This window comes from Crinia signifera, chromosome 19 (genome assembly GCF_055691185.1).
Source record: "Crinia signifera chromosome 19, ASM5569118v1, whole genome shotgun sequence".
In the NCBI taxonomy this organism is placed as follows: domain Eukaryota; kingdom Metazoa; phylum Chordata; class Amphibia; order Anura; family Myobatrachidae; genus Crinia; species Crinia signifera.
The window spans coordinates 84605463-84620297 of record NC_139226.1 but is presented as its reverse complement, the minus strand read 5'-3'; the positions used below and the strand labels follow the sequence as shown (position 1 = coordinate 84620297).

The 14835-nt window shown below is 45.5% G+C and overlaps 1 long non-coding RNA gene across 1 annotated transcript in view; it reads right to left on the bottom strand.

Moving 5' to 3' along the window:
• Nucleotides 1–1754: 1754 nt before the first annotated feature.
• The window catches only part of LOC146042691 (uncharacterized), a 143562-nt gene continuing 130481 nt past the window's right edge, over nucleotides 1755–14835 (bottom strand). The window contains exon 6 of the long non-coding RNA XR_014463976.1: nucleotides 1755–2932. This is a non-coding gene — a long non-coding RNA (uncharacterized LOC146042691). The remainder of the gene's footprint in view (nucleotides 2933–14835) is intronic.

The window sequence follows — 14835 nt, the reverse complement described above, 5'->3', positions numbered from 1 at the left end:
GTGGCTCATGTCATGGCTATATGACTATATCCTCAGCCAGGCAGTCCTCTTTGATGAGTTTGAAGCTGGATTAATGCCAGAGGGCTGGCTACTGGGTAAGTGAGTGTGTAATAGTGCAATCTGTAACACAAATAAATAAGAATTATTCAATTTCTCTCTCTCTCTCTATAAAATCTATAGATATATATATATGTATATATATATATATATATATATATATATATGTATGTATGCCATGCTTACAGTATATGCTGTAACTTCATTTAGCGCAGCTTATTGAAATAACCTGAATTGTACATCACACATATATGTAGACATGAATCCAAACACTAATTGCTGTTAATGGTCAGTTAACATTACAAATTAATTACATGCATATGTGTGTCAATTTGTTGCTATTTCCCTGCATTTATTCTAATGAAGTTATTTCTGGGTCTTCCATTTTTTTTCAGGTGATAAGGGGTTCTCCTGTTTATCCTGGCTCCTGACTCCACTGTCTTCCCCCGTTTCCAATGCAGATCACAATTATCAGCGTGCACATAAGGCCACCAGATGTGTGATAGAGAGATGCTTTTGCGTGTTAATATCTCACTTTCATTGCCTAGACAAATCTGGTGGCCTGTTGTACAGGCCGGAGAAGGTCCCAAAAATTGTGATGGCTTGCTGTTTTCTCAACAGCCTCTGGGCGGGATGTATTAATATACATCGCCGTCCTTCGCATTGGCAGCCGCCGCGATGCTGCCGCATATGTACTTACATATGCGGCCAGCATTGGGTTGCGATGACGGAGACCCCAGCGATACCTGTGATGCGGTCTGCGGGGGTCTCCGTCACCTCCCGTCGGCTGCCAGTGTCCCCCTGCGTCTCCTCCTCCCCCCTAAAGCCGGATGTCCTCCCGGCTGTGACACCAGGGGGAGGAGGAGATCAAAGGAGGACGGGAGGGGGGGGGGGGGGGGCGCGGATGGCGGGCGGTGAAAGAAGCCCATAGGCTTCTACAGGGTAACGCCACCCAGAGGGTGGCGATACCCTGCCTAGCGAAAACGGGGCAGACGGGTATTGATACATAGGAAAATGCGGGTGTTTTACCGCATTTTCCCTTTAGTACATCCCGCCCTCTGTCTGGCTCAAAATCTACCACACATTGAGGATGGAGAAGACAGTGGGGCTGCATTGGAGATAGAAACATCTGAGGATAGATGGAGTTCAGCATCTGGGCAGCAGATTCGCAATGAGCTCATCCAGGCATCCTTCAGTGGTGAGTAACTAAGCCATATTTGAAACATTTAATGCATGCTACATGCAAACAGGCCACCAAAAACTAATTGTTCATCCTCAATGTACACAAAGTGCCTTCACATCTGCTCATTTTTATTATTAGCAAAAGGTTAGGTCAGGAATATGTGTCACAGGAATATGTGTCACAGGGTGAGAAAGTATGGGAGCCGGGAGGGCGAAGCCAGGTGCCGGTGAGCGGACGGGCACGCAGTAAAGACGGTTGCCGGGCGGGTGGTGCCTGGAAGCCGGAAGCCAGGTAATGCAATTCAGTCAGGGTTGGAGAGCGGTGTGCGGCTGTGTGGCCTGCGTAGCATGACCTGTGACCTTTTTACGCTGTGCAGAGCTGCACTGCCGGGACGGGAATATGCGCATGCGCAGTCTAATCCCGAAATCCCGGGATTGCAAACTCCAATCGGCGTTTTGGGGGCCAAATCCCGGGATCCCGCCAATCCCGATCCCGGGATTGGCCACCCTAGCTCTAGCCCACACATGTATGTGGATTGGGCTTCTGTTCCTGGGTTGCCTGGATGATACATCCTTTCCTATATTTTTGCTGCAAGTGGTTAACATTTATTTATGCATTCTTTATACTCAAGTGTTTTCTGGGAATGAAGGAATGTTATTTTATGTAATGTTTATGTGTGTGACATTGGAGATATGCTACCCACTATTGTTGTGTTTCTTTATGTAGGATTCATCTTGTTTGAAGGCACTGTTGAGGTGTTGAAGTGTTGATGGGGATGCCTGCTGATATCTGCTACTCCGGATCATATTGTGATGTTGACATTGTCCATGCTGTAGTATTATTTTTGGGGGGTGGGGGTTGTGTTGCATCTGAAATTGTTAACAATATTTTCTTTGTCCTCTTTCCATGTTTACGTGTTTTGTGGAGTGATGTTACTTTGCATACTTGGTTTTTACAAGTATTAGATTGACATATAAATGTATGCAACAAAAATTGTAGTTTGTGTGTTTCTTTAGTGTGAAACAAATATACAAACAACACTATAACATACACAACTACAAGACATTGAAAAACAATACCCATCCGCCAACACCAAGCCCTCCCAAAAGCCACACCCCAAAGTGTCTCAATTGGCAAAAAATGATTTTCCCCGTCTGTGTCGCCTAGGGGTTCTGGCAGGGGATCCCAAAGGGGGTTTGAATCTGTTTGAGCGGCGCATTGGGGACTTTAGTGGTGTTGAGTCTGGAGTTCCACTCGAATATTGTGATGTTGCTGTTCTGGAGGCAATTACATTCCGCTCGCCTGGGATATTTCCTCCAAGAAACGGGTTTGGCCAGCTTGTTGGTGTGCCATCCCCTCCATTATACTGAGGTATCTGCTCTCAAATATCATGCGCTCAATGTGCATTTCATCAATGGCACAGTTCATGGACTTTGCCTCCTTGTTTAGGTTAGTGATGGCTTTATAGATGCAGAAGTTTTGGTGGGCCAATTCTTGGAGGTTTGCTGTCTGCTGACCGAGGGCTGCTTCATTTGCCGCCTGTGGCATTCTGGATCGAATGGCTACAGGCTCATTTGTGAGGTTGGAGAATGGGGCATTGTTGGCTGCGGCGGGTGAGTGGCCTCCAGTTAATTGTGAAAGTGGGTTCCTCCACACATTCATATGGCTGGGCAGCCTCACCAAAATCCTCAACTGAAACAATAAAAGGAGAACATTATTAAAGGGACACCTAGTAAGTTCCGCAGGAGTATTAATGTGAAAGATGATGGGCAAAATGCACTTATCTGTGAGTTGCATTTTACATGTGATGTTGTTATGGGCAACCAACCACATCCTAGGTATTATCTTCTGCAGCACTCATGTTCAACCTGTGGCCCTCAGCTGTGGTGAATCTACACATCCCAGTATGCGTTGCCATAGTTTTAGCATTCATTATAAAAGTGTAGCAAAGCATGATGGGACTTGTAGTTTCACCACAGCTGGAATACTGCAGGTTGAAGATGCCTGTATTAGAGCTAGTAAATAAATCAAAAATGATATATTCATTGCTTGCCCATAGCAACATACCATGGGAATAAAAAATTGTACCTTTCAAAATACGGGCCAAAGTGTACATACTGTAATTCACCCTAATATGACCCCAAGGGCCACAATCAACTTCAGTGTTAACCCACAAATCTCTGGACAATGGTATAAACCATGCTGCACTGCAGGTGTCAGTGATGTAACTTTGACATAAAATGTTGTATTTGGGGTTTATGTGCTAATTGAATCAGTATTTAATGAACAAATACACCAAAAAAATGTGTTTAGTTAGGGATGCGGTCATTTGGTCTACAGCATGATGGTCGGCAGTCATTAGGTCGACACCATTAGGTCGACATGGGAAAAGGTTGCATTGGTTCTTGGTCGAAAGGTCATTAGTTCGACAGGTCATTAGTTTGACAGTGTCTAGGTCGACAGTCAACATGTCGACATGTTTTTTTTTACTGTTTTTTGAGCCGACATGTGCCAACAGGCAGTATTTCATGCCCTACCATCCACTAGGGCGTGGTGGAAGAATAAAATAGTGTGGCGAGCGTGGCGAGGCACCGCGCCCGACGCATTGCGAGCGCATCGAGCGATGCAAAGGGGATGCAGTGCACTTTAAACTGTGTCATGTTGACTGTGTTGACATTCAGGTAAAAAAAATTGTGAAAAACCCCGTCGACCTTTTGACTGTCGACCTAGACATTGTCGAACTAATAATCTGTCGCACTAATGACCTGTCGAACTAATGACCTTTTGACCTAGACCCATGTCGATCTTTTCTCATGTCGACCTAATGACTGTCGACCATCATGCTGTAGACCAAATGCATACCCTTCAACTTTAGCCGGTACAGTACCGTTTTTTTAACAGTCTGTACCAGCTAAATAAAAGTGTACCGATTTCTTGAATTTGCAGGTGGCTCCTTAGTACTCCTTCTCAGCACTGTGCTCTGCAGTCCCAGCGGGTACATGAAATCTATTATCCAACCCAAAGCTGTCTTCTGCACCCATTCCCAGTGGTGCATTGCGGGTCCCGGACCAGCATGCATCATGTCATGATGCCTCCTTGGCACCCGATGCATGCGCACTCGGAATTTCTGCCCGCTGTGACTGTCTTGACCTGTTGATGCTGCCTGTGTCCCCGCAGCTCCATTTGCCTCCTGAGGGGTGAGTATGTGGGTGGCTGTGCCTGTGTTCCGGCCATCAGGGATCAATGCGCTTGATCTCCTCTGTGTGCCCGGCTCCCTTCTCTACCTCCTGTACATTTGGTGGCTTCAAACACTTTACACTTTAAGTACTGGAAGAGAATGTTTGGGTCTGGGGCTGGGACGCAGCCTTTACAGATATCTGGCTCCCTCCCACCCTTATGTATACCTGCCAGATAATACTAATAATATAAATATTATTATGCTCACTTTTTATTTTAAATGCCCAGTACACATTCAGAAAGGGGGTGGCCACGTCCCCTTTAAACAGAGGCCACACCCCTTACACTTGACCATGCCCCCTTTCTGGATGTGAACCGATTTCTACCCTTCAGATGTTGGAGGGTATGCAAATGATCCCAATCGTTTAGTCAGAATTGCCTACCTGCACCTCTCCTTCAGGGAGAAAATGCTCTGTTCCTGGACTAATGTATGATTGCCATCACCTGTGGTGACACACCTTTCTTATCAATTACCTAGCTCCCCACAGGTGATCGCAATCATACATTACCATGGAAGTCCAGGAACAGTGCATTTTCTCCCAGTGTTTTGGCAGGGGGATGTGGGGGTGCTGCGTGTGGGGAAAGGGGGGGGGGGGCTTGGTGTCGTTGGAGGGGAGTTTTTTTTGCGAGTGGTGGAGTTGGAGGTGCATGTGGGTGGTGTGGGTGTGTGAGGTGCGGTAGTGAGGGTGCTGTAGTTGGGTGGGGGGTGGTTGATGCCAGTGTTGGAGGGGCGGTTTTGGGGTGGGTTAGGAAAGGGGTTTGGGCATGTTGTGGATGTGTGAAAGGCCGGTGTAGCGTTGGTGGGGGACGGTGTGTGTGGGTGAAGTGGAGGTGTGGGAAGGGTGGTTGCTGTGTTTGTGAAAGTGGATGGCGGGGTGCTGTGGGTGGTGGTGGAGGAGGTGGATGTGGGGGTGCTGTGGGTGTTGGGGGGTGATATTGTTGAAGGTAGAGGTGTGGTGGGTGTGTGAAGGTTGGGTGCAAGGGTGCTATGGGTGTGAAAAGGCATTAGAGGGTGGTGTGTGTTGTGAAGTGGCGGATGGGGGGATATTGTGTGTGGTGGAGTGTATGTGGGGTGGTTGGCCATGTGGGTGGTGTGAGTTGGTTAGGTGTGGTAGTGCACCATTTTAGTGCGGAGCATTTGCGGAGGTGGTGTGGGTGTAGTAGCAAGGGTAGTGTGTTTGGGTGAGGCATGGGTGCGTCGGCAGTATAGGTGGGGGATGGGCGGGTATGGTGTTGCCATGGGTGGGTGCATGGATACTTTGAGTTAAGGAATTTGGGGTGGAGTTGTGGCGTGTGTTGGTGTATTCGTGCCACGAGAGGCAGGTGCAGTGTTTTGGCAGGTAGATGGCAGGTAGATGGGGGAGTGTAGTGTAGGTGTGGAAGGGGCGGTTGTCGTGGTTTTGTGCAAGTGGATGCAGGGTTGCTATGGGTGCTGGAGGGGTGGGTGTGGTGGTGTTGCGTGCGTGTTGTAGTGGTGTGGGGGGGTGCTTATTGGTGTGGGGGTCGTGGTGGTGTGGGACGGAGGGGGGCATTGGTAATGCGGTAGGGTTATGGGCAGGTGTAGTGTTGTGGCGGCTGGTTGTAGGGGTCTAGGGGGTTTAGGAGGTTTGGGGTGGTGAGGGTGAGTGCATTAGGAGTGCGGTTGGGGAAGTGGGGTACGTGGAGTGGCTGCAGGTGGGTGACAGTGTACAGTGGTAGGGGTGGGTGTTCTGCAAGATAGTTAGGCTTGCGGGGGAGCGGGTGTATACACTGTAGTTAGGCTTGCGGGGTGTACCGTATAAATAGAGTTAGGCTTGCGGGGGAGCGTGTGTATAGGATGAGTTAGGGTGTGTGTGTGTTGTTACTGACCTGGGCTTAAAAGGATGCAGCTTTTTGGGGACACGCCAGACCAATGAACTATTGCATCCTATAGGGACCTCCGCTTCCAGGTTCACTGCAGGCTGCTTCTCCCTTCTGTTCACCCTTCTGCCACTGGGACCCGCATTTCTTCTGGTCCAGTGGCAGACACCCTGCTTGTGTCCTCTTCTGCTCACTTTCATCAGGCCAGGCTGGTCTGGCTCCTGTCATACATTCAGGGACAGGCGCACCATAGAGCAGACACATGTGCGGGGAGGGAGAGACACTCTCCCAATCCCTCTGCCAGCCTGCACACAAATACTGGCACTGTGCCAGTTAAGTTAAGCAGCATGTGCGGGGAGGGGGGGGGGCAGTTGGGAGCCGGCAGTGTCCCGTGTTGGGGCAGCTGCCAGTCCCCCCTGTCACCCGTGAATAGAAGCTATGCGCATGCGCACAGCATCTATTCATGCACCCACAGTGGCGAAACGGGTGACGTGGCCTAACAGGAGCATCGCTAGTATAGGCCATGCCCCCTTCCCACTAGGCCAAGCCCCCAAAAATGTCACCCGCGCCTCCATCACGCACCAGCATCCCTCCTCCCTCCTCAAAGTTGTGAGGTATGCAATTGTGTTACTTGTATTAAAATATCTCATAACAACTGCCAGGGTACTTGTGTGCGTGGATAAGAACAACACAGATATCAGTGACCTGGGAAGAAGCTATGATAAGTATGTTTTTAGCGTGTAAAAAAAGGTTCTCATTGTTTTAAGATTTTCAGAAAGCAACTTTATTTTTAATCTTTAATGTGCTAATCTGACAGAATTCTGATCAATAAATCCTTGTCCTTCATTTTCAATTAAGGGTGGAAAAAAAATCTTTCAATTATTTGAAAGAGTGACTGAAATGATAATTCACTGAGCCGCGGGAAACCGCAGGAAGTATATCCAGAGCACGGAAGAAGAAAAAAAACCTGAAAATCAAATGTAATTATTTATGATCTTATGTGTAGTTTTATAAATAACTACAGTGCGTACCTCTCCTATAGACTGTAATGTAAGATCTCCTGTCTCATTTACATGGCAAACAGTGGATAGAGATGAATTATAAAATCATTAAAGTATGTATATCATCACCAATAGGCAGGATTTACTTGTGCTGTCTACTAAAATATGACAGAAAAAAATGATAAAACCCAACATGGATTTCACGGAATATCCGTCTGTGCTGAAATCCGCTTTGGCTTAAGAAGATTTCCATATCTGACAAACATCTGCAGTAAGATAGGAGTAGAATTTGTGAATTAAAAGAACCACGAATGCTGAATAAGCAATGAGAGAGCATAAACCCCTGATGGGTTCCCCAGGTTACACTGGAAGGTCAGCTGACATGCAAATAGGATGGGCACAAGGCCTATCAGAGCAGTGGGAGGGTACAGATAGGGAAGAAAAGGAATATGCTTACAGGAAGTTCTCCCTCTGTCTGGAAAAGCCCCACCCACCCTTCCCTATTTCTTCTCTCTTAGGCGGCGGTAAAGAACGGTCATCCTTGTAAGATCTTGAGGTGTGTGTGTAGATAGTGGGGTGTCGCTCTCCCTTGACATCTATGGTCATCGGCCATGCTTCCGCCCGGGGGGTGGTCACCACTAGCACGAGTGGATGACCGGGGAGAGTGATCACCAGCGATGGTGTGTATGGTAAACATCTTTAACCCCACTTTGACTTGGGGGATACCTGATGGGGAGTTTATGACATTTAGCACATGATTTCTATGTATGGAAATACTTCCTGACGGATTAAACGGCAAAATGATTATAGGACCACATCTGATACACCACACAGCATTCACATGAAGCCATAGCCCTTTTTGAGGTTGGTTAAAGGAAGCGATGTCCCATACTACTCATCTGACACAATATATGTTTCCATTTCGTTTTGACATAGAATCCAAATATACCATCAGACATTTGATATAATGTAATGTTTCTAAGATATAAAAAAAAAATGTAATGTAAAAATTCTTATCTCAGCAAGACGTCATAGGTTGCACATCCTGCCTGTACTCCTTATCCTAGAATATACTGGTAGGCTAATTGGCTCCCAACAATTTAACCCTAGAATGTCTGTGTGCGTGTATATGTGGTAGGGAATATAGATTGTAAGCTCCACTGGGGCAGGGACTAATGTGAATGTTATAATATTCTCTGTAAAGCGCTACTGAAAATGTGTGCGCTATATAAGAAACTGTTAAAAAATAATAAATAAAATAAATAGAACTCTTCACCCTTTATATGATCAGAATCCCCTTCCTCATTCTATTCCTTGTGCTGGTCCTGGGGCAGAACGCTCCTGTTAGCACTGGATGCGATGTGGCTTACTATATCACAAAAGTAGAGAGGAACCTCCAGTATGATGCTGGAGAGAATAGCGTCAAACACATTCTATTGGTTGAGCAGCATAAAATCATTGTAGTAATGCTTCACATCAAGCTGGCCTTAATGAAAGGACATTGACATTTGAGGTTGGAAAAATATGGCACATTCACAATTCAGGATGGAGAATTATGGCACACCGACACTTGAGGTTGGAGAATTATGGCACACTGACACTTGAGGTTGGAGAATTATGGCACACCGACACTTGAGGTTGGAGAAATATGGCACATTGACAATTGAGGACGGAGCATTATGGCACATCGAGACTTGAGGTTGGAGAATTATGGCACATCAACACTTGAGGGCGGAGAATTATGACACATTTACACTGGAGGTTAGAGAATTATGGCACACCAACACTTGAGGTTGGAGAATTATGCACACAGACACTTGAGGTTGGAGAATTATGGCATACTGACACTTGAGGTTGGAGAATTATGGCACACCAACAATTGAGGATGGAGAATTATGGCACATCCACACTGGAGGTTGGAGAATTATGGCACATCCACACTTGAGGTTGGAGAATTATGACACACCGACACTTGAGGTTGGAGAATTATGGCACACCGACACTTGAGGATGGAGAATTATGGCACATCGACACTTGAGGTTGGAGAATTATGGCACATCGACACTTGAGGGCGGAGAATTAGGACACATTTACACTGGAGGTTGGAGAATTATGGCACACCGACACTTGAGGTTGGAGAAATATGGCACACCGACAATAGAGGTTGGAGAATCATGACACATATACACTTGAGGTTGGAGAATTATGGAACACGACGATTGAGGTTGGAGAATTATGGCACATTGACATGTGAGTTTGGAGAATTATTCCACACCTACACTTGAGGTTGTAAAATGATGGCACATCGACACTTGAGGTTGGAGAATTATGCCACACCTACACTTGAGGTTGTAGAATTATGGCACACCGACACTTGAGATTGGAGTATTATTGCATCGACACTTGAGGTTGGAGAATTATGGTACACCGACGATTGAGGTTGGAGTATTATGGCACATCCACACTTGAGGTTGGAGAATTATAGCACACTGATACTTGAGGTTGGAGAATCATGACACATTTACATTTGAGGTTGGAGAATTATGGCACATCGACACTTGAGTTTAGAGAATTATGGCACACAGACAATTGAGGTTGGAGTGTTATGGCACATCCACACTTGAGATTGTAGAATTATGACACATTTAAGGCCCATACACACTTGAAGATTTTCATTTTAAAAGCCAAAATCTTTGATAGATATATCTTTCACCAAAGTAGTGCGTACATACTGAGCTATTTTCCCCAAAGAGCAAGAGATTTTCAGAAGGCGAAAGACCTTGCTGAAAATCTTTCATTATAAATGGGCTGGGTTTGAATTCCAAGGGTTCCGACGCGGCAGTCCTCATCGCATCACCTGCCAGCGCCCCCCCCCCCCCGTGGAGCCATGCAGCACCGGCCGCATCACCCGCCAGCCCCTTCCCTTCCTCAGAGCGATACCCCGTGGAGCAACGCGGCGCCCGCATCACACCCCCTTCCCCAGTGAAGAAAGTGGGGCGCTACCTGGCCATATAACATATATATATATATATATTTTATAATATACTAGTGGATATATATTCTATATTATTATATATATATATATATTATAATATATATATTATATATTATAATATATATTATATATTATATATTATTATATATATATTATAATATATATATATATATATAATATTAATAATAATAATAATAATATTTTCTGCATTTAAATTAATACATTGGTGGCAGTGGGTAGAAATATATAAACATTGGTGGTCAGTGTGTTTAGCTGGGCAGACAGCACTGCTGTGCTGTCTGCTCCGTGTTGTGCAGGGCGGGGGGTGGGGCGAGCCGGGGAGCAGCAGCAGCAGCCGGCCGGCCAGACGGAGCCTGGTGATTAGCGCTGGGTAAGTATGACAGGCGGGGGGGCGGGGCAGCGGGGCGGTCCGCCGGGCTGAAAGTGGTTAATCTTTCAGCCCGGCAGGCGTACACACATAGCGATGATGGATGAAAAACCATCCATCATCGCCTCATCTGCTGGTAAAACCAGCAGATAAACCTCTTTCCTAGCGATGATGCGGGAGCGCGCATCATCACTAGTGGGCAATCTCTGGGCCATACACACTAGGCGATTTTGAAGATCGTCAAGTGTGTATGGGCCTTTATTACATTTGAGGACGGAGAATTATGGCACACCGACACTTGAGGTTGAAGAATTATGACACATTTACATTTGAAGTTGAAGAATTATGGCACACCGACATTTGAGGTTGGAGAATTATGGCACATCGACACGAAGTTGGAGAATTATGGCACACCGACACTTGAGGTTGGAGAATTATGGCACACCGACACTTGAGGTTGGAGAAATATGGCACATTGACAATTGAGGACGGAGCATTATGGCACATCGAGACTTGAGGTTGGAGAATTATGGCACATCAACACTTGAGGGCGGAGAATTATGACACATTTACACTGGAGGTTAGAGAATTATGGCACACCAACACTTGAGGTTGGAGAATTATGCACACAGACACTTGAGGTTGGAGAATTATGGCATACTGACACTTGAGGTTGGAGAATTATGGCACACCAACAATTGAGGATGGAGAATTATGGCACATCCACACTGGAGGTTGGAGAATTATGGCACATCCACACTTGAGGTTGGAGAATTATGACACACCGACACTTGAGGTTGGAGAATTATGGCACACCGACACTTGAGGATGGAGAATTATGGCACATCGACACTTGAGGTTGGAGAATTATGGCACATCGACACTTGAGGGCAGAGAATTAGGACACATTTACACTGGAGGTTGGAGAATTATGGCACACCGACACTTGAGGTTGGAGAAATATGGCACACCGACAATAGAGGTTGGAGAATCATGACACATATACACTTGAGGTTGGAGAATTATGGAACACGACGATTGAGGTTGGAGAATTATGGCACATTGACATGTGAGTTTGGAGAATTATTCCACACCTACACTTGAGGTTGTAAAATGATGGCACATCGACACTTGAGGTTGGAGAATTATGCCACACCTACACTTGAGGTTGTAGAATTATGGCACACCGACACTTGAGATTGGAGTATTATTGCATCGACACTTGAGGTTGGAGAATTATGGTACACCGACGATTGAGGTTGGAGTATTATGGCACATCCACACTTGAGGTTGGAGAATTATAGCACACTGATACTTGAGGTTGGAGAATCATGACACATTTACATTTGAGGTTGGAGAATTATGGCACATCGACACTTGAGTTTAGAGAATTATGGCACACAGACAATTGAGGTTGGAGTGTTATGGCACATCCACACTTGAGATTGTAGAATTATGACACATTTAAGGCCCATACACACTTGAAGATTTTCATTTTAAAAGCCAAAATCTTTGATAGATATATCTTTCACCAAAGTAGTGCGTACACACTGAGCTATTTTCCCCAAAGAGCAAGAGATTTTCAGAAGGCGAAAGACCTTGCTGAAAATCTTTCATTATAAATGGGCTGGGTTTGAATTCCAAGGGTTCCGACGCGGCAGTCCTCATCGCATCACCTGCCAGCGCCCCCCCCCCCGTGGAGCCATGCAGCACCGGCCGCATCACCCGCCAGCCCCTTCCCTTCCTCAGAGCGATACCCCGTGGAGCAACGCGGCGCCCGCATCACACCCCCTTCCCCAGTGAAGAAAGTGGGGCGCTACCTGGCCATATAACATATATATATATATTTTATAATATACTAGTGGATATATATTCTATATTATAATATATATATATATTATAATATATATATTATATATTATAATATATATTATATATTATAATATATATTATATATTATAATATATATTATATATTATTATATATATATTATAATATATATATATATATATAATAATAATAATAATAATATTTTCTGCATTTAAATTAATACATTGGTGGCAGTGGGTAGAAATATATAAACATTGGTGGTCAGTGTGTTTAGCTGGGCAGACAGCACTGCTGTGCTGTCTGCTCCGTGTTGTGCAGGGCGGGGGGTGGGGCGAGCCGGGGAGCAGCAGCAGCAGCCGGCCGGCCAGACGGAGCCTGGTGATTAGCGCTGGGTAAGTATGACAGGCGGGGGGGCGGGGCAGCGGGGCGGTCCGCCGGGCTGAAAGTGGTTAATCTTTCAGCCCGGCAGGCGTACACACATAGCGATGATGGATGAAAAACCATCCATCATCGCCTCATCTGCTGGTAAAACCAGCAGATAAACCTCTTTCCTAGCGATGATGCGGGAGCGCGCATCATCACTAGTGGGCAATCTCTGGGCCATACACACTAGGCGATTTTGAAGATCGTCAAGTGTGTATGGGCCTTTATTACATTTGAGGACGGAGAATTATGGCACACCGACACTTGAGGTTGAAGAATTATGACACATTTACATTTGAAGTTGAAGAATTATGGCACACCGACATTTGAGGTTGGAGAATTATGGCACATCGACACGAAGTTGGAGAATTATGGCACACCGACACTTGAGGTTGGAGAATTATGGCACACTAATGATTGAGGTTAAAGAATTATGGCAGGTTGACACTGAATTGGCCAAACTGACTGTTCATTCCAGCAGCCACCAACAGATGCATTAATATATTTTTTATTTACAAGTAATGAGTATATATTGAGAAATGCCGCTCGCTCACGGTTATATGGAAAGAAAAGTAGATTTTCCCGGCTTAATGATAATGTAAGTACGTGCTAATATATCAGGACTCGCTGGAAACACATCTTTGTCTGCCGCAGTGGGATCATTTACATGGATAAGAATACAAATAATTACAAGACTATTTTCCATTCAGCATTTTTCGCTGGTAAATTCTCGTTGCTATACACTGAGGCCTGAATCGTGAAATACAATGAAATACAGTATTATTAAATACTGTGCTCTGAACGTCTGTGGGAAGACGGATGTTTGACTTAAATAGCAGCAGAACTGTTCAATTGTGAATTGCAAGCAACGGGTCAGTGCCAGGTAGGATGTATGAAGTATGTGAAAAGCGAATCACACAATCACTACAATGCTTTGTGGTAAAGTTCTACAAGTTCCTCAATGTATCCTATACGCTTTGTCTTTCATTTATCTGCGTGTTTACTGCCACAGATGGCTGCATAGTCCTGCAACGTATGGGATAATATTGAGTACTAAATAAAAGTTATATGGAAATCATAAGCTGGGATATTAAGTTGTCACATTGTATCTGTGCATAATAACAGGTTGTTGTTATGACAACTTGTTTCTTTGTGATAAATGACTTCCTCAGACAATCCCATTATGGTATTACGTTAAAGTCTTTATAAGTAATTGGGAGGTATGCTACAGCTGCGCCGGCATCCCCGTCATGAATTTGCACCTTGCTCATGTGGGGAGGCATTCATTGGTTTGCAGAGCAATAGCAAAGTGTTGCAGAGGGGCAGACACTTGGGAGTGGAGGGGGCAGAAGAGAAAGGTCAGCAGCAATTACATTCACACTTCATATTTGGAGCAAAGGGATATGGTCATTAGGTCTACACCAACTAGGTCGACAAGCATTGGGTTGACACCACTAGGTTGACAGGTAGCAATGTCGACATGTGTCTAGGTCGACAGGTCATTCGGTCGACACAAACATTATGTCGACATGAGCTAGGTCAACAGTCAAAAGGTCGACATGGGGGTTTTCAACTGTTTTTTGAGCCGACAGGTGGTATTTCATGCCCTACCACCCACTAGGGCCTGGTGGGAGAATAAAATAGTGTGCCAAGTGCAGCGAGGCACCGTGCCCAAAGCATTGCGAGCGATGCGAGGGGATGCAGTGCACTTCAAACTGTGTCTATGTTGACTGTGTCAACATTCGGGTAAAGAAAACGGAGAAAAACCCCATGTCGACCTTTTGACTGTCCACTTTGCCCATGTCATAGTTACATAGTAGGTAAGGCTGAAAAAAGACTTGCGTCCATCTAGTTCAACCTGGTATAGATATCCATTGCTGAT